The 20,502-nt window shown below is 41.8% G+C and overlaps 1 protein-coding gene and 1 long non-coding RNA gene across 2 annotated transcripts in view; one reads left to right on the top strand and one right to left on the bottom strand.

Annotated features, from left to right (window-relative positions):
- Positions 1 to 20,502, bottom strand: part of chn2 (chimerin 2) — a 219,558-nt gene that overhangs the window by 115,125 nt on the left and 83,931 nt on the right. The window lies entirely within an intron of this gene.
- Positions 3,529 to 10,053, top strand: LOC127570840 (uncharacterized). The gene is made up of 3 exons (XR_007956404.1): positions 3,529 to 3,578; positions 7,713 to 7,798; positions 10,014 to 10,053. It is a non-coding gene; the product is annotated as an uncharacterized LOC127570840 (long non-coding RNA).

Here is a 20,502-nt window from a genome sequence, read left to right as displayed (position 1 = left end):
TGACATCGGTATAGAGAGTCAAAGGTTTGGTCAAGAGAAAAGCCACAATAGGAAAAGTGGCTTGATGGTGGGGGGGGGGGGGGGGGGGGGGGGTAGGGGGGAGGGAGTGGGGTGGAATTCCAGTTAAAGCCTCAACAGCTAAAGGTGCCTCAACCAACTGTAGAGTGACTAAAGTCTGGGAAGTTAAGGAGGCCAGAACTGAATGTTTTAGAGGATTATAGGGCTGGAGAAATACAAAAATAGAGAGTGGAGAGGCCATGAAGTAATGTGAAAACAAGGGTAAGAAGGTTTACCAGGAGACTGTTGCTCAGGATTGATCTGGACTGAGTCCGGATGAAGGGTCTTGACCCAAAACATCGACTGTTAATTCCTCCCCCCTCCCCCCAACCTGACCCACCGAGTTCCTCCAGCTTTTTGTGTACTGCTCCAGACTCCAGCATCGAGACTCTCTTCTGTCATCAACAGACTTTAGGTGGCCTCAAATGTACAGAAGGTAGGATGGCCTGGGATGTCATAACCAAATCCAAAAGGTGGAAAGGCACAAATGAAGGTTTTTCCACAGCAGATGACAGTAGTCTTGAAGACACCAAAATGTTTGATCAGTTGGCATATCCATGACCTACTGACCATACACACTGCAACAGTCCTGGTTTGGAACTTCAACCAGTTAGTTGATCTCCACAGATGTGGGGGCATACATCACTGGAGTTAGTCTCCTTGGCATTAACAAGATTTTAAATCAAGATTTTTGCTGTTGATTATAATACAAATGAATGGAATGTCAGCTGTTAACTAGATCATTTAACTTGGACGTGAACATTGATCACTTAGAGGACATTAATCTCTGAAGCCATGCAACAGTAAAAAAATCAGCATCAACACAAGCTTCAGACAGACAATTCTACTGCTTTTGAGAATTTCACAAAGAAAACCATTCTGTAACATTTCACTTGGGGAAAAACAAGTGTGCAGAAGCTTTTGAATTAAATCAGTTAATAACTCAATGATTTCCCAAAATTAGAAGCGTGTTGTTGCAGGGACATTAGTGTTAATCTGCAGGATTGTTATACATTTTCAATCTTCCGACTTCTGCAAGTGGATTAAAGTGGTCTCATCACAATGCCATCATGCTAATGCAAGAGCTTTGCTGGTGTATAACTTCCCATAGCAACAGAAGCAATTCAATGCAACTGCAGTGTAATGTGCTTCATTTTCTTTAAATGAATCCCTGGGGGTAGTGCAATATACTGAATCACTTAAACTACAAACAACAAGAATCTAATTTGCGCCCACCTCTATTTAGAATCCAGACTGTTATCTATTTCCTGACATTTGCATTCTCCTTCCTGCCTATTTTAAGAAGGGAATAAAGAAAATCTGGTATTTACAAAAACTATGTAGATTAAAAAGCAGGGTTTTAATAAATTAATTATTTCTAATTATCAAGAACAATCTATATTTTCCATAAATCATTTAAAATAAAACTAGTATGATATCCTATTGGTACAATAATACAGCAATGGTCAAAAGTGTTGAGATATGAAGTTAGAATATGAATTTCATTTTAAAGAATTATGCAAAAGCTTTAGAGTTTGATGACCTACTTCTATTGCTTATAAAGAAAATCCATTCACTCACTTAATACAGCACAGAAAATTGAATGTTCTTCCAGAGCTGGTGAGTTCCTCAAAGTGAGTACTGATGTAGTGGCCTTCTAAGTACCTACCAGGATATTACAGTGAACAGACATTTAGTGATTGATTTGTGTCACATTACCAAATCTTAGGTTACATGCTTGAAAGTGCTGTTATTCTTTTAATTTGCTTTAGGTGTCCAATTTGGAAAATACATTGTTCGAAGTAGATCTTTTTCAGTACAGTAAGCTCAAACCACATCCTGTACAAAGAGAAAAAAAAATCTTGCATCTGCCGTTGGATACTCATACTCAGAGCTGTAAACTTTATACATTTCAATCAGTGGTTTAGTTTTGTTTTATAAACTAAAGATTCTGTTCAGTCTTATGTCAATTAATACAATGAAGAAGACATAGTCAATTTTAACATTGTCTGCTGACTGATAAATTTGAGAATGTTTACTGATAAATTCAAGCATTTTGTCATCCAGTAAAACAGTAAAGAGAAAATCAGTTAGATTGTTCTATACATACATCACACCTACCTGTCTTTGAAGGAACAATCATTAAAAAAATAATGAAACAAACAAAACTAGAATATAGACAAAGCTGAACAGAACAATGAACTTATATTGAAAATGTTATGCTAAAAATTAAATGCAAAGCTATTTGGTGAAATAAGTAGCGGTGGACAAAACTAAAGCCAAGGGCTTTTTCCTTTCTTGGGCTATGAATGCCACTGAAAAGTCTAACAATTCTCTTTAACTCTTTCAAAGATCATGGGGTTTTCTGGCAAAGATAGATTTATTGCCCATTCCAAATTGGTCTTTATGATGACCCACCTTCTTAAATCATAACAGCCATGTGGTGAAGATAGTCCCAGAGATATCTAGCAGGGAGTCCCAGCAACAATGATGGAACTGAAGTCCATTGCAGTCAAGATATTATGGGTCTCGGAGGGGGACATAGAGGTGTTGGGAATCAAATGCATTACCCTTGTCCTTTCAGGTGGCAGAGATCATGGTGCTTTGGAAAATGCATGCTGAGTTGCTGCAGTAACTCTTGTAAATAGTAAACATATTAGGATGTAGCATTGTAGTGCAGGGAATGAATTTTAAGGTGGTTGGTGGGTGTCATTCTGAAGATTCCATGTTTAATGATGGTTGTACTGCTATTAGCCTTCATCCTGGTGCTTTACAAATGCCGGGCACCAGGGTGAAGTCCTAGAGCTGTACAATCACTGTTGAGCAAGTAATCTTCAGGATGACGTAGGCAGTCCCAACACAGACCCAGCCATTAACATTACTGTCCTAAAGCCTGGGATTTCCTTATGGCTCTAAGGTGATGTTAGTCACTACCAAGAGCACAACCTCCAAGATTTTCCCACCTTAAATGACTTCACCACAACATTCTAGGTTGACATTCCAATCCAGCAGCTAAGGGCTCTTGCATTGTTGGGGGCGCTGTCTTTGTTAAACTGGATGAAAAGATCCCACTGCACCAATTTGAAGAGCAGGGATTTATCCCTGGTGGCCGGCCACATTCCCCATTCAGCATTAACGAAAAAATTACCTGGTTATTATCACAATGCTGTCTGAAAGAGTTTGCTGTGTGCCAATTGGCTACAGTGTTTCCTGCTTTACAGAAGTGACTATGCCCACTTCCTTCCTCTGGAATACCTCAAACCCATGAAAGATATTAAATAAATTTACATCTTTCTTACTCATCATGAACTTACTGAAAATTGCACAACTGCAGCTGGCAAGCATTGATTTAGACTTGTATCAACATGCAGTGATGACATGTTATTTTTCAACCTTTGAACTATAGATCTTTGATCAGACATGAATGGGTTATAAATGATCCGTGTGAAGCCCACTGAAGATAGAACATAAGGAATATCAGAAGTAGTCTGTATGGAACTGTGAGGCTGTTAAACATACAAGTAAGATCACGGCTGACCTTGTTTTTCAAACCCACTTTCCTTAATGATCCCTATAACCCTTTGATTCCCTTTGTGTCCTATACTAGTCTACAGTAACTGGTAGAGTAGAGGCCTGTTACAGAAACCTGCTTTACAAAGCCAAAACATATGAGAGTTGGCTTCACTGATGGATCAGAGTGTGGGCGAAGGGAGTTCTTGGGGCAGGAAGATTGTTGGATAAATCAGGAGAAGACTGTTTGGAGAACTCGATGGGATTACTGTAGCATAAAGATTGCTGATACAGAGGTTGGTGTTGGTGGCGAGGAATGCACAGATCTCAGGTGGGTTATTTTAAACAATGGGTCTGGGGCGTAACACTCCTTCAGCTGGGCCATGAGCGTGGATAAAGATATTAACTTAGTGGATTTGTCTGGCAGGTCCTAATACAAGATAAGATTTCTTTATTAGTCACACGTACATCGAAACACACAGTGAAATGCATCTTTGTATAAAGTGTTCTGGGGACAGCCCGCAAGTGTCGCCACGCTTCCGGCGCCAACACAGCATGCCCACAACTTCCTAACCCGTACGTCTTTTTGGAATGTGGGAGGAAACCAGAGCACCCGGAAAAAACCCACGCAGACACGGGGAGAACGTACAAACTCCTTACAGGCAGCGGCCAGAATTGAACCCAGGCCACTGGCGCTGTAATAGCGTTATGCTAACTGCTACACTACCGTGCGTCCTGTGTCAACTAACTTGCCTGTCCCTAGCAGTGAACACAGAAGAAGAATTGTGGACATATGCACATGCATGCCCAAATATGAAAATCAATTTAGGGCTATTTAGCCTGGAAGTGCTCATACGAAGAATTGCCACTAGGATATGAAGCAGGAAAGCAAACATCCTTGGTGAAACCGTGCATCGGAATCAAACTGCGGCTTCAGAACACATGCAGTGGGGACTGAAATGGAGACAAAAGGAAAAGCAAATGATTTGTTAAAACTGGATCATTGCAGCAGACATCAAGCTGGTATTTGTTCAAACCCTCAATAACCACACCTGATCAACAGTAATTGTATCCCAAATCCCAAGGTTTCAAGACTTGTACAAAAACCCCAGATTACTTTTGCATCTGAAAATTTCAAGAAAGTTAATTAATAAAAAGAATGTTCAAGTTTAATAATCATGTTACAGATATGAACATAGAACACTACAGCACAGTACAGGCCCTTCGGCCCACAATGTTGTGCCGACATTTTATCCTGCTCTAAGATCTATCTAACCCTTCCCTCCCACACAGCCCTCTATTTCTCTATCATTCATGTGTCTGTCTAAGAGAATAGCCTTTAATACTTCCATGCTTCTCTCCTCTTCCATCATGTAGAAGATACAGGAGCCTGAGGGCACGTACCACCAGACTTAAGGACAGCTTCTACCCCACTGTGATAAGACTATTGAACGGTTCCCTTATACAATGAGATGGACTATAACCTCACAATCTACCTTGTTGTGACCTTGCACCTTATTGCACTGCACTCTCTCTGCAGCTGTGACACTCTGTACTGTTATTGTTTTTACCTGTACTGCCTCAATGCACTCTGTACTAACCCAATGTAACTGCACTGTGTAATGAATTGACCTGTATGATCAGTATGCAAGACAAGTTTTTCACTGTACCTCGGTACAAGTGACAATAATAAACCAATACTGTAATTTTTTTATAATTTTAATTGGATCCAATTTAGGTGGGATCCAAATTCTGGTAAATGACAAGCACATTCAAGACTCAAGATCAGCATAAGTTATCAGACTTTCTTAACTCTACTTTGAACTTTATACTTTTACAAGAATAAAAGAAATGCCTATAAAGAAACAAAGAATAAGAGCACATTTTCAGTATTGAGACTGTATTTTATCATGCAATGAAGTTCAACATATTCTAAATATGCACGAATACTGTTTTCTCTATCGCAACCAACACAGTACCAAATGATTTATTGTACACAGTTATTGTCATGAGTCATGAAATTGGATGCCCCTGACCTTCAGAAAGCTAGTCCCCAGCATAATATTAAGGAGCCAGAGTACAACTGGGGCCAACAGAGGTGAACAACAAATGGAAAAGTTTTCTCTTACAGGATCAATGCTGGCACAATGTTCATAGTTGTTCATAGCAATCTTTACAGCCCCAGGCATCACTGCAAATGTACTTCTTGGACTGGCTCTTCAATCATTTTCAGCCACTTCAACGTTAACATTTCCTCCAGCAAAAATCAGCGATAAAACTGCTTGCTCTCAGTTCTACAATTCTACTTCTTTCTCAAGGCATTGCATAATAAAGTAGTTGCTTGCCTTGATACACTCTGGTTTCCTCCCACATTCCAAAGATGTACGGGTTAGGAAGTTGTGGGCATGCTACGTTGGCACCGGAAACGTGGCGACACTTGCGGGCTGCCCCCAAAGCACTCTACGCAAAAGATGCATTTCACTGTGCGTTTCGATGTACCTGTGACTAATAATCTTTTCTTATAGCAAGCAACATTTGCATTATTAAACCTTATGCATTCTCTAATAGAGACATCTAACAGATCAGGGCCCCAGTTTATAAGCCCCCTTACCACTCACCGCAGCCCTGGTTCCCTGCTCCCATTCAACTCATCTAGTTCACAGGAAAATTTATTATACCATCTAACAACTCAAAGAAAGTTATTAAAAAGGTATCAGGGATATCATCTAATGGTCCAGAAAGTCTGCCAATCTGGCACCTATATCACTAGCATTCTGGATTATTGGAGGTTTATTGTAATTCCAAGTAGAAAGACACTCAAAAAAGCTCATTCAAGGCAGAGTCCAAATGTCTGCCACCTGCCACTAGATTCAATGTGACATCTCCAGCATTTGACAAGGATGTGTATTGTCTACAATGTATGGTGATCTGGTTTCTTGAACCACTAGAGTCTTTGTGTCAGAGTGCCGTTTGACTGCAGGATGTTTCTCCCAGTTCTGGGGTGGCTCAAGATGTCCATAATGATGAACTTACAGGGGGCAACTGGGCTGATGTGCCTTTGCCACGTCCCAACGGAATGCCCGAGTTGATTCTGGGTGGCCTGTCCAATTTTGTGCTACATGTCTTTTCACATGGTTTTGATACAACTGGTTACCAGACCATTTCAGAGAGCAGATGAGAGTCAAATGAAAAAAAATTGCAGCTGCTGGAAATCTGAAATAAAAAGGAAAATGTTGAAAGCTCAACAGGGTCAGGCAGCACCTGTGAAAAATGTTTCAGGTTAAAAATCCTTCATCAGAACTAGAAAAGAGAAGATGACAAGCTGCAGAGAATGTCAGGAAGGTGGAGAATATAAAGGGAATTTCTCTGTTGCCATGGAGATAAATTGTACAATCTTCTGTTCGAATAGGTTAGTGGGACAGTTAGGAGGGTGATCATACAAAGCAGAGTAATGTGTTGCAAATTGCAGTGATTTGAGACAAGTCCAGCAGGCCAGGGTATGTTAATGAAGAGAGAGAGAAGCTCAGTCAGCATCACAGATGGATGACTTAGAGCAGAAATGGGCAGTCCAACAGTGAAAACAGGAGTCACCCACATTTGTTGCAGGTCTGGATTATCACACAGGTCAGAAAGGGCAAGGGACCAGCCTTGCAAAACTTTGGCAAGGACAGCACAATACTTTCAGACTATTGACAGTACTATCAAAGTTTAAGAATGGCTTTGATGATTAACCATTCCATGAAAAATTCTGAGCTAATCTATTTATTGATACAAGAACCTTTTAATAAACTTACTCAGTTTGAAATATCCAATATTTTCAGAATACATCTATATTCATCATCATGATCTGTATCTTGTTAGAAAAAAAGACTTTTCACAGTTTCTCCAGACAAGTCCTGATATCTTCCTCTCAAATAAAAGCTCAATAGTAAAATATAAAATGTTACAAGCTGCCCAAGATTTATACCTGCAACATGGCACATTTCTTCAACATTCCAAAATACTAAGGCTTAGCGGTAATTTACATGAAATACGTTGCACATCATCACGATTACAGAACACATACATTTACAACTACATCCAGAAACGTTACCCAAAGTCATTTGCTGAGCTTTTCTAACTTATAACAGTTAATACACATATAGTTGCGGAGGCACAAGAGAGATTGCAAATGCTGGAATCTGGAGCAAAGTGCTGGAGGAACTCAACGGGTCAAGCAGCAGCTGTGGAGGTAAAGACGTACTCGATGTTGAGTTGAGGCCCTACATCAGCATTGAGAGTGTAGAGGGGGAGATGGCTACAATAAAGAGGTGAGAGGGCGGGGTGAGGCAAGGGCTGACAGGTGATAGGTGGAACCAGGCAGACGGATGAGGGCGAGAGGTGGCGTTGGCGGACAATAGCTGGTGGGTTACAGATGAGGAAAAAAAAGCAGATGGAGCCAGGTTGGGAGGGGAGGACGGAGGTAAGAAAATGATAAGTGGAAACACAAGAGGGTGCAGATGTTGGAATCTAGTAAGGAAGGTGAAGTGGAATCAGATAAAAGAGGAATGATTGACAGATGGAACATGTTGGGGGAGAGGAACGAAACTGGGTGACGGGGGTGGGGGGGGGGTGCGGAGGGAGAAGAGGAGGGGTGGGACCTGAAGGAGAGTAAAAGGGCCACATTGGAAAATTCAATGTTCATGCCATTGGGCTGCAGGCTACCCAAGTACAACACGAGGCGTTCTTCTAGTTTGCGTTTGGCTTCACCCTGGCAGTGGAGAAGGCCAAGGACAGACAGGAAGGTGTGGGAATGGGAAGCGGAGTTGAAATGGCATGCACCTGGCAGCTCAAGTTAGCCATTACAGACACAGCATAGGTATTCTGCAGAGCGTTCACCTCATCTAGGTTTGGTCTCACCGATGTGTAGTTGTGTTCCTTCCCTTGATGAGTAAGATCAAAGCTAAATGACCAGGAAGATTCCTGGCTCAAGTAGAAAATTAGACAGAGTTAAATGATCTCTACTAGGGCAGCAATGTGAACAATGCAACTGCCTTCAATGGTCAGAGACTGGGGAGGACAAGCATCTTGTTTCTGCTCTTGATAGGCTCCTAGCAAGGATGAGAAATTCAGTTTAATGCCCAAAAGGGCAGGCACGATAGCGTAGCTGTTAGAGTAACACTGTTACAGTGCCAGTGACCCGGGTTCAATTCTGGCTGCTATCTGTAAGGAGTTTGTACGTTCTCCCTGTGTCTGCATGGGTTTCCTCCCACATTCCAAAGACGTATGGGTTAGGAAGTTGTGGGCATGCTATGTTGGCGCCAGAAGCGTGGCGACACCTGCAGGCTGCCCCCAAAACACTCGACGCAAAAGATGGTTTTCACTGCATGTTTTGATGTACATGTGACTAATAAAGATATCTTATCTTAAAAAGTCAACATTAAAGTTCATGTATAAAGAATGCCCACTTAAGCAAGGCAGCAGAGGATCAGGCAAGGAAAAAATGCTGGATTTAGAATTAATTCTTCGAGATTATGCTTTCAATGGCTTTTCCTTACATGACTTATTGCTGCTTATTCAAGCTACATCTTGTTGTAGGCCAAATTATATTGCCTACAATATCTTTTTGTTGTTGCCGATGATGTTTCTTTGTACATTTATTTACAACTCTTATTCAAATGTCTTGTGGCTTGTGCCCCCAGGATGGAAATATACATCTGTGTTCCCATTCAACAATATCTTTCATAGACAAGCCTATTCAATTTAGAGCTCCTGGCCAGCTTTGCTGCCTCCATCAATTCATGTACCTTCTCTGTACAACAAACAACCTATCAAATATTTGAACAACAACAAAAGGAGACATGCGAGTAGAAAACCAGCTTACTCTAAAAGTAACAGCTTGAGGCACCATGCTCCTTGAGTATTACTAATTGTCAATTCCAATATTTGCTTTTATATTTTGCTGCTGGTCATAATGACAATGGATAATTAACTTTTTTTTAAGAAATGCACTCAGGAGCCGTAGCATTATAGCAAAGGATCTTCCACACTGAAAATTAAGAATGGAAAGAAGAAAGACAGTTAAATTAGGTAATGGCAGCAAAATTTTAACTAGCCATTTGGAATATCGTGCATCAACCCCAGTTTTTTTCAGAGCAAATTGCAGATTAAATACCACAGCTTTGGAATTCAACATCTTATTTTTATTAATCTGTATCCCTTGCATGTCAGAGACAAGAGTGAGTGGGGGCGGGGGGGGGGCGGGGGGGGGGGAAGAATGGACCTGTCATTAAACTGAAAAATTTTAAAAAGTCTTATTAGATTAGCTTGCACTCTATCGTTAGATTACTCCATCAACTGAAAAGAACAATCTCCTGAAGACTTGGAAAATTGAGATCTCTGGCAGTGTTTCAATATCTTTCGACTTACTTTCACTTTACTTTCATGTACTATTTCATTTTTCTCAGCTGAAAGGAGAAGCATGCGACAATGCAAGGGAAGCTGAAGACTGCACAAAATCAACCTTTGGTACCAGTGCACACAGAGAAAAACTGATAACAAGCAGTTACCTGTGGCAATACTATGAATCAAGAAAAAAAGCACCATATACACTCCAGAATTGGAATAGTTATTCATTAACTGTCCTATTTTAATACAATTCCACAGAAAAAGGTACACATGGAAAATGGATTTAAAATGTCGAAAGCTTAAATTTTACAACAAAAAGATCAAAATGTGGTAACGAACAGAATGGATCAACTGATCACAATTCTATGTTAAACCCAACTTGCATAAAATCCATTTACATAAAATCCATTTTCATTAATCTATCTTCTTGCATCCCATGTGCATTGAAGTTCAGCTTCCTCTCCAAGTCCTTAAACAATGGTTGAAAGTAATTTTCACTTTCACTGCCCGTGCAGTAGATTGGCAGACAAGGACACCCGACCATTACCGGACCCACCTAACTTTCATTCTTATGGATGTTTGGTTTGCCATAGAAACCCCTTTCTTCTATAAACAGACACACATGGAAACTAACCTCATACAGAGTGCAAGAGATGGGAAGCAGGTGAAAAATAGAAGTTTGGTATTGGTACGTTATTGTCACTTGTACCAAGGTACAGCGAAAAACTTGTCTTGCATGCCAATCATACATGTCAATTCATTACACAGTGCAGTTACATTGGGTTAGTACAGAGTGCATTGATGTAGTACGGGTAAAAACAATAACAGTACAGAGTAAAGTGTCACAGCTACAGAGAAAGTGCAGTGCAATAAGGTGCAAGGTCACAAGGTAGATCGTGAGGTCATAGTCCATCTCATCATACAAGGGAACCATTCAATAGTCTTATCACAGTTGGGTAGAAGCTGTCCTTAAGTCTGTTGGTACGTGCCCTCAGGCTCCTGTATCTTCTACCTGATGGAAGAGGAGAGAAGAAAGAATGTCCCGGCTGGGTGGGGTCTTTTATTATGCTGGCTGCTTCACCAAGACAGCGAGAGGTAAAGACAAGAGTCCAAGGAAGGGAGGCTGGTGTCCATGATGCGCTGGGCTGTGTCCATGATGAGTTGGAGCAGGAGTAGGCTGCTCCATCATTCACTAAGATACAGCTGATCTGATCTTAGCCTCAAATGCATTGTTCTGCCCATTCCTCAGAACCCTCGAATGTCCTATTAATCTGTTTACATCAATATAAGCACTGACTCAGTATTCACAGCTTTCTGGCATAGGAAATGCCAAAGACTCATTTCCATCTTAGAGGGGCAAACATTTATTCTTAAACTAAGCACCATAGTTTTAGATTTTCCCCAAGTACCTTCAATCTGATACATTTCAGTATAAGCACCTCTCATTTTTCTGGACTCCAATGAGTATTTGGAGTTCAGAAGAATGAGGGGTGATCTTATTGAAACATACAAGATCCTCAGGGGAGAATGCTAGGGTCATGTCGAGATGTTTCATCTAGTGGGAAGATCACAAACAAGGGGGCATAACTACCAGAGGTAAAGTGAAGGTTCAGAGGAACTTTTCCTTGCAGACAGTGGTGAATCACTAGAATTCTGTGTCTCACCGGGTTGTGGATGGTAGATGATTGAGTGTATTTAAAGAGGAAGTTAATACATTTTTGAAAGATAGAGAATTGAGAGCAAAAGGGAACAAGCAGAGAAGAGAAGCAGCAGCCTGGGGCAGCTTATATTGAATGGTGGGTCAAGCTAGAGGGCTGAGTGGTCTACTCCTGCTCCTATTTTTGATGTTTCCAACGAAAGGATAAAAGTATGGAATGTCCCGCATTGTCATCTGAAAGTTCCCTTCTATTTCAGCAAAATTATAACCAGTTAGGTTTAACACAAACGTACAAATTAGGATCAGTAATGGGCAATTCAGCTCTCCAAGCCTGCTCACACGTTCACCAAAATCAGGGTCGATCCGATTGTAACGTCTATCCTGCATTCACATCTGCCCCTGGTAACTTTTCACCCCAATTATCAGGAATCCATCTACCCCTCCTTAATATTGTTCAAAGCCTCTGCTTCCCACTACCCTTTGCAGGAACAGAGTTCCCAAGATTCACAACCCCTAGAGAAATTCTGCTTCATCTGTGTCTTAAATAAGTGACTACTTATTTTAGAACATAGCCCTTTGGCCCACGATGTTGTGCTGACCATTTAACCTACTCTAAGATCTATCTAACCCTTCCCTCCCACATAGCCCTCCATTTTTCTGTCATCTATGTGCTCATCTAAGAGTCTATTAAATGTCCCTAATGTATCTGCCTCTACCAGCACCCCTGACAGGGCATTCCACACACCCACCACTGAGTAAAAAAAAACTTACCTCTGACATCCCCCTTATACCTTCCTCCAATCACCTTAAAATTATGTCCCCTTGTGTTAGCCATTTCTGCCCTGGGAAAAAGTCCCTGGCTGCCCACTCGATCTATGCCTCTTATCACCTTGAAAACCTCTATCAGGTCATCTCTCATCCTCCTTTGCTCCAAAGAGAAAAGCCCTAGCTCACTCAACCTATCCTCATAAAACATTCCCTCCAATCCAGGCAGCATCCTGGTAAATCTCCTCTGCACCCTCTCCAAAGCTTCACATCCTTCCTGTAATGAGGCGACCAGAACTGAACACAATATTCTAAGTATGGTCTAACCAGGGTTTTATAGAGCTGCAACATTACCTCACGGCACTTGAACTCAATCCCCCAACATACCATTCGCCTTCCTAACAACCTTATCAACTTTCACAGCAACTTTGAAGTATCTATGGACTTAGACCCTAAGATCCCACTGTTCCTCCACACTGCTAAGAGTCCTGCCATTAACCATGTATTCTGCCTTCAAATTTGACCTCCCAAAGTAAAACTCTTCACACTTTTCCGGGTTGAACTCCATCTGCCACTTCTCAGACCAGCTTGGCATCTTATCAATGTTCCGTTGTAACCCTCGACAACCTTCTACACTATCCACAACACAACAAACCTTCGTGTCATCTGCAAACTTACTAACCCACCCTTCCACTTCCTCATCCAAGTCATTTATAAAAAAAATCACAAAAAGCAGGGGTCCCAGAGCAGATCCTTGCAGAACACCACTGGTCACCAACCTCCCGGCAGAATGTGCTCCATCTACCACCACCCTCTGCCTTCTATGGGCAAGCTAATTCCAAATCCACACAGCCAAGTTTCCCGAGGTCCCATGCCTCCTGACCTTCTGAACAAGCCTATCATGGGGAACTTTATCAAATGCCTTACTAAAGTCCATATACACCACATCCACTGCTATACCCTCAATGTGTTTTGTCACATCCTCAAAGAATTCAATCAGGCTCATGAGGCATGACCTGCCCCTCACAAAGCCATGCTGACTATCTTGTTGTGTGAAACGGTTCTTTTGGAATCTTAAAAGGTGGAGGAACTCTGGACACAGTCTTTTTAATTTAAAAATGGTTTATTAACAAAGACAAACGCGGGGACAGAATGAATGGGAACAGATGCACACTCACACACACACACACAGGCGACCACAAACGTGAACGTGAAGGGGAATCGCAACGAGGATACGCACACACACACACACACTCACAAACACACAATAAACAAGGTACAGCTTATCGAGGGATAAACACTTCAATGCCTGAATACCTTGACTCAAACAAGCATTGGCCCTAACACTCCCTGGAATCTGACTAAGACACTCCCAAACCACATGGTAGTGCAGACTCTTACCAGTGGTCTCTGCAGCGTTGTCTCACTATTCCTGGGGCAGTCGAAAGAGGCAGACCAGGGGATTGCAACACTCTTCATAGTGCTGGAAGGCCTGGCCAGGTAATTTAGACAGGCCAATGGCTTGGAGGTCAAGGACAAAGGTGCCTGCCAAAGCCAATGGTCAGGCAGGTTCAGGAACGAAGGTGCTCTCCCAGGCCAATCCCTATGCCCACACCTCATGGGTGGGGTGGAGCTAAACCTCGATTGACAGTGGTGTGACTTCTGACCCAATGAGCAATGGTGTCACCCGACCAGAGGAGTCACTGTCATGTGACAGCCACGTGCTTTCATACTACATATCCCTAATCAGCCTGTGTTTCTCCAAATGCTCATATATCCTGTCCCTAAGAATCTTTTCCAATAATTTGTCCACCACTGAAGTAAGACTCACTGGTCACATTTGCCACCCTCCAACCATCTGGTACTACTCCTGTGGCCAGTGAAGACACAAAGGTCATCGCCAGGGCTCAGAGATCTCTTTCTTAGCTTCCCGTAGTATCCTGGGATATATCCTGTCCGCCCCGGGGACTTATCTATCCTAATGTTTTTCAAAAGTTCCAGCACATCCTCCATCTTAACATCGACATGTTCTGGCTTATCAGCCTGTTTTGCACTGTCCTCATAAACATGAAGGTCTCTCCCACAGGTGAATACTGAAGCAGAGTATTCATTAAGGACCTCCCCTACCTCCTCCAACTCCAAGCACATTTCCTCCTCTATCCCTAATCGGTCCTACCCTCACTCTAGTCATCATCCTATTCTTCACCTATGTGTAGAACACTTTGGGGTTTTCCTTGATCCTACTCGCCCAGGACTTCTCATGCCCCCTTCTAGCTCTCCTAAGTCTATTCTTAAGCTGCCTCCTGGCTACATTGCAACTCTCCAGAGCCCTGTCTGATCTTTGCTTCCTAAACCTTAAGTAAGCTTACTTCTTCCTCTTCACTAGATATTCCACATCTCTTGTCAACCATGGTTCCTTCACCCTTCCCTCCTTTTCCTGCCTCCATGGGACAAAACTATTCAGAACCCCCTGCAAGTGATCTCTAAACAACCTCCATATTTCCTTTGTGCATTTCCCCCAGGTCCATCTGCTCCCAATTTACACTCCCAAATTCCTGCCTAATAGTATCATAATTCCCCCTCCCCCAATTAAATACTTTCCTATACCGTCTGCTTCTATCCCTCTCCAAGAGGAGGGTAAAGGTCAGGGAGTTGTGGTCACTGTCTCCAAAATGCTCAACCACCAAGAGATCTGACACCAGACCAGATTCATTACCTAATACCAGGTCTAGAATGGCTTCTCCTCTAGTCGGCCTGTCTGCATATTGTGTCAGGAATCCTTCATGGACACACCTGACAAATTCTGCCCCATCCAAACCTTTCGTACTAAGGAGGTGCCAATCAATATTAGGGAAGTTGAGATGTTGAAATCACCCATGACAACAACCCTATTGTTTTTGCACCTTTCCAAAATCTGCCTCCCAATCTGTTCCTCAGTGTCTTTGTTGCTATGGGGGGGGGGGGGGGGGGGGGGAAGATATCTATAGAATACTCCCAATAGAGTGATTGCTCCCTTCCTGTTTCTGACCTCCACCCACACTGACTCGGTAGGCAACCCCTCCAGGACACCTTCCCTTTCTGAAGCTGTTTTATGCCTTCTCTTTTTTTCCCTTTTTAGCATCGATCCCTAGTTATTGATTCTTCCACAAGGTAAAACATCCTCTGCATATCCATCATATAAATGCATGTCAGAATTTTATGCATTTCAACTAAATAGCCTTCCACTCTTCCAGAGGATACAATCCCAGGTGGTCCAATCTTTCCTCATAAGGCAACCCACTCATTTAACCTTTTCTGAACTGCTTCTAACATATTTACATCCTTCCTTAAATAAGGAGGCCAATACCAATCACAGTATTCTGGATATGGTTTCAATGGCCTATATTGTTGAAGCACACAGAAGATGGAAGAAGATCCTTTAGGCGTGGAAGCTGCTGAGGTGGAGGGCGAGGAGGAGAAAGCAAAAGGAGTGAGAGGAGAAATATGGGAAATGGAACAAATACTGTTGAGGAAGATGATAATTGCATTGATGGGAATCCTCAGATTAAGAAAGTAGATGTATTAGAAATACTGAAGTGGAAAATGACATCACCAGAACAGTGGGGTGTCTGGGATTTAAGCAGTCAGGTAGTGCTGGGGTAAGGAACCTGGAGCCAACTTCCCCCCAAAGCAATACTCCTCAGTAATGAGCAGTTTCAGCAGAGGAGAGCAAAATCCAGTGGAACTTCACATAGCTGAGTCAGGCAATGAACTGTGAAGCCAATTATGCACCACAATTCAAGCTATTAGTGTTGGCAATTACACTGACAGAGAGGGATCTGCTCTTGTACTCAAGCCTCTGGACTGAGGGAAGAGGAGGGGAATTGAAGTGATAAGGGTGCATTATATGCAAATTTGTGACAACAAAATGCTCACACTGCGACCGAGCTGCAAAACTGCTAATTAGCAGTGTGAAACACTCATTGCTGGAATGAACTGTAGATGGTATGTGGAAACAAAAAGTCAGTTGTACAGTACAGAAACAGCCCACTTATCCATGCTGACCAAGTTGCCAATCTGAACTAGTCCCATTTATAAGATATCTTTATTAGTCACATGCACATCGAAACACACAGTGAAATGCATCTTTTTGCAGAAAGTGTTCTGGGGGCAGCCCGCAAGTGTCGCCACGTTTCCGGTGCCAACATAGCATGTCAACTTCCTAACCCGTACATCTTCGGAATGTGGGAGGAAACCGGAGCACCCGGAGGAAACCCACGCAGTCACGGGGAGAACGTACAAACTCCTTACAGACAGCGGCCGGAATTGAACCTGGGTCACTGGCGCTGCAATAGCATTTGCTAACCGTTACACTACCGTGCCTGCCATTTGCCTGCATTTGGCCCATATCCCTCTAAACCTTTCCTATCCATGTCCATGTCTTTTAAGAATTATAATGGTACCCACCTCTACAAGCTGCCTGATTAAAAGATTAATGAGGGCAGTTATGGAGAGTAAGCCAAAAACCAAAGGGACAAGATCAAGCTGTGAAATGCAGGTTGTTACTAAAACCAACAGGAGAATGCTGGAAATGCACAGTAGATCAGGCAGTGTCTGTGGGAGGCAGAAAAACTGAGCTGGGTAGAAGTTGGCAGCAAAAATAATGAATTCTTTGGTTCTGCCCGAGTGCAGGAAATGGCACTGATACATGTGTCTATGTACAATGCGCTGTGCTGTTCCAATAAGGCCCAAGTTAAGCTCGAGGAGCAGCACCTCATCATCTGTCTGGGCACGCTGCAGCTTCGGGACCCAATATCAAATTTAGCGACTTCGGATAACTTGCTTTTCGTGTTTTTATGAGAACTGACTGGTTCATCTGTAACATTAACTCAGTTTTTCTCTCTCCACAGACTTTGCCTTGTGTGCTGGGCATTTTATGTATTCTCCTTCTGTTTTCAGTGACACCTGAAACCTGATCTGCATTTAACATGTCCCTTTGTTAGTTTTTCTCTCTCACAAACTGCTCTCGTCAATCTAACCAGACAGCTCCTCACACAGCAAAATCACCTCAGCAACCCTGGTCTCACCCTATCAAAGGTATTACCCGTTACCTAGCCACTTCTTCCCCCATCCACTCTGCTTTCTTACTTTCCCAATTCCGATGAAAGGTTTTTAAACCCCTTTCCTCTTTCTGTCTGACCAGCTGAACGTTTGAGTAATTTTTGTTTTTAAATCGCAGATGTTCAGCATGTGAAGGTTTTTTTTCCCAGTACGCGAATGCACCAGGTGGATTGCAAAGATTCTGTACATCTTTAAAATGTCAACACTCCTCAGATAAGAGAACAACAGTGTAAGAGGTTCAGTTTCTTTCAGTGCATTTATCTATACATACAACTATGTTCACAACGAAAACATTCCACTGCTAAAATAATTTGAAAATATTTCAGCAGGTCTGTCTTTGCTCACTTACAGTTAATAAAACACCACCCATTGGCACTATATTAATGCACTTTTATTTCTTCCTGATAGGCATGGCAGACTTTCAAGTGCACTGTTAGATTAAAATAGTTCCATCTTAAATTAATATTAAGCTAAGATAAGGGTCTTTGACTTTGAAACCTTGTGTCCATAGTTTATTAAAATAATTTGATTACTATTGTGGTGTGTGCCAATAAGTTCAAACCTCAAACAAAATCACATCCATAGAAAGGAAATAAAAAGGATGATAAATTTAGAAGGATCAGACAAAAACAGAGCATTGCATCTCAATTTATCGACAATAGTCCTAAGCAATATAATACTTAAAAGCATAATGCCTCATTATATGCAAGAAGTGGCAGGTGTTCAAAGTCTTGTATGCCTAACATTCTACCACCTTCTCCTAGAATAGAATAGCTCAGACCAGGCATGTGCCACCTACTCTCAGCCACATCGCTTTTCCAATACTTGGTGTGCAAACGTCAAGGGACAGTGTGAAAGCAGTCCGGTGCAGGCAATTATGGGCTCACAGGTCATCACACTTTCATGTCCACTTTAAGCTCGAGGCACCGCCTAACCACCAGGCCAAATCAAGGCAGAGCTTCTTCTTCAGTCTACTCATGTTGGGACCAATTTAACTTTCAAAACAATGAATTCAACTATATTACAGTTTTGTTTGGTAATGTTGGGCAAGGCAACCACTGTATTATTTATCCAAATGAATAACTGGAATGCAAATTTTTCCCAAGACCAAGCAGTTTCTTTTTACTTTCTTTCACAACAACACAGCTAATTCTCCAGCTGGTTCTGATCTGCTCACATCAAGATTTTATACAGCTGGGTCAGAGGGTGAACGAACAATTCATGCTTCCCATTTATGCAAGCATTGAGTGTCGATATTGGGGCAGTATTTCTCAAAAGATCCAGGCTGGTTTCCATACAGAATTTAGTTCCAGAAAACAAAATGACCCTTGAGATACTGCAGCTCTTCAACAACTATGCTTTATGTTTAATTGTCATTTAACAAGATTACAAGTTCCCTTTGGGATATAGTTATTTAAACAAAAATCAATGCATTTGCTGATAACGAAGATAGTTAAGAGGTTTGTTTGGTACATGGTCTCATTCAATTACTGCTACTGCTAATATACTCTTAACTTCAGTTCTCAGGATTTAAAGGTCACATCCCTCAGATTATCCCAAACCATAAAATAGTCCTGATTTAAATGCAATAGGAATAAGTCAATGGCAGAAAGAAAAGGTACACTAAAAATAAATTATCCTAGATGCAAAAATAATCCTAGGCACATAAATACATCTTAAAATCCAGTTCCTGCAGACTTTTATAGTTCCTGTGCATCACCTAGCGGGAGAGGATATCTTCAAGCCAATGCTTTTTCACAAAAAAAATTACAATATCCTTTGGAACAGGTGAAAAATGCTCTGTGGCTCATGCTTCCAATGTTGTGGGTAAGAAAGGAAGGGCAGTGAACTGAAATTGAAATGTTAATGCCACCATCGCAAAGAAATGTTCAACAGCCAAAATGGCCTGTTCCCTTCCTGAAGATTCAGTCAATAATGCACTGCTGGAGAACTACATCCTTTCTCCGACTTCATGCTCTGCAACTTCCCATAGCTCAGACTCAAATTTTTCTACTATGAAATGTTTGTTTGGCAGAGGTCTGATTATGTTGAGCACACTTCTGACTCAGGAAATGTGGCTTTTAGATGTAAGAAATGATTTCCTGGAATAGAAATCTGAAACACACCCAACTCCATAACCTATGGGAAATATTAGATCATGGTTTGCAAGGTTAATAATTTTGCTTATAAACAGCTATTCCTTTTGCATTTTCAAAGTAATACCTTACTTAAGCACCTTATATACAGCATTAGCACGTGATAGAGAATCCTGCATTTGATTGCTTAACTAATATCCTAGAACTGAATGTCCTATAAATTGAAGTCATCCTTTCTGCACAGGCTGTAACTTGAACTTTACCCAGTACACTCATCACAGACACTTATTAGCAGGAACAATGACATTCAATTTAATTCACCTAGTAAAATGCTTTGCAGTGTTTTCCTGTACAAATGATTCACTACATTTCATAGGCAGCCAGGAGAAAGCTCATCTTAATGTTCCTGCTTTGCTGAGTAAATTGGCTGAGGTTAGACAAACCCTTCCTTCCTCCCCGCCCCGTCCTCCATCGCAAAGCTAGGTGACGAAAATGGAATTCAGACTGACTTTCAAAACTATAACACCGTAAGGTGACTGCAAGTATTAGCAGTGACTGGCTTAAATTGTTGCAGCATTCAATTGTACAGGAAAACACTCCAAAGAATGTTACCAGGCAGAAGACAAAATGAACACAAACCAGGAAGGGTGAAGGAGGTGGATAAGAAATTGAAAATGGAAAGATTAGGAGCTGGGAAAGAAGGAACAAGTGAAAGCAAACGTCAATCAATGAATCTTGAGGGAGTTGTCTGGAAACAGCCATTCAGGAAGGCAGTGCAAGAAGGAAGGAGGCTAATGGCAGAAGGAGAGCTGCCATGCTTGCGGTGGAGAGCAACCATGCTGACAAAGCAGAATATGCACACTGGAATGTATAAATGGAGAAGATTACTGTGAAAAGGACATAAACACAGTGTAGCACAGGAATCTGAAA

The sequence above is a fragment of the Pristis pectinata genome, chromosome 5 (genome assembly GCF_009764475.1).
Source record: "Pristis pectinata isolate sPriPec2 chromosome 5, sPriPec2.1.pri, whole genome shotgun sequence".
Lineage (NCBI taxonomy): Eukaryota > Metazoa > Chordata > Chondrichthyes > Rhinopristiformes > Pristidae > Pristis > Pristis pectinata.
The sequence above is the reverse complement of the archived record's forward strand: the minus strand, read 5'-3'. Positions and strand labels throughout refer to the sequence as shown.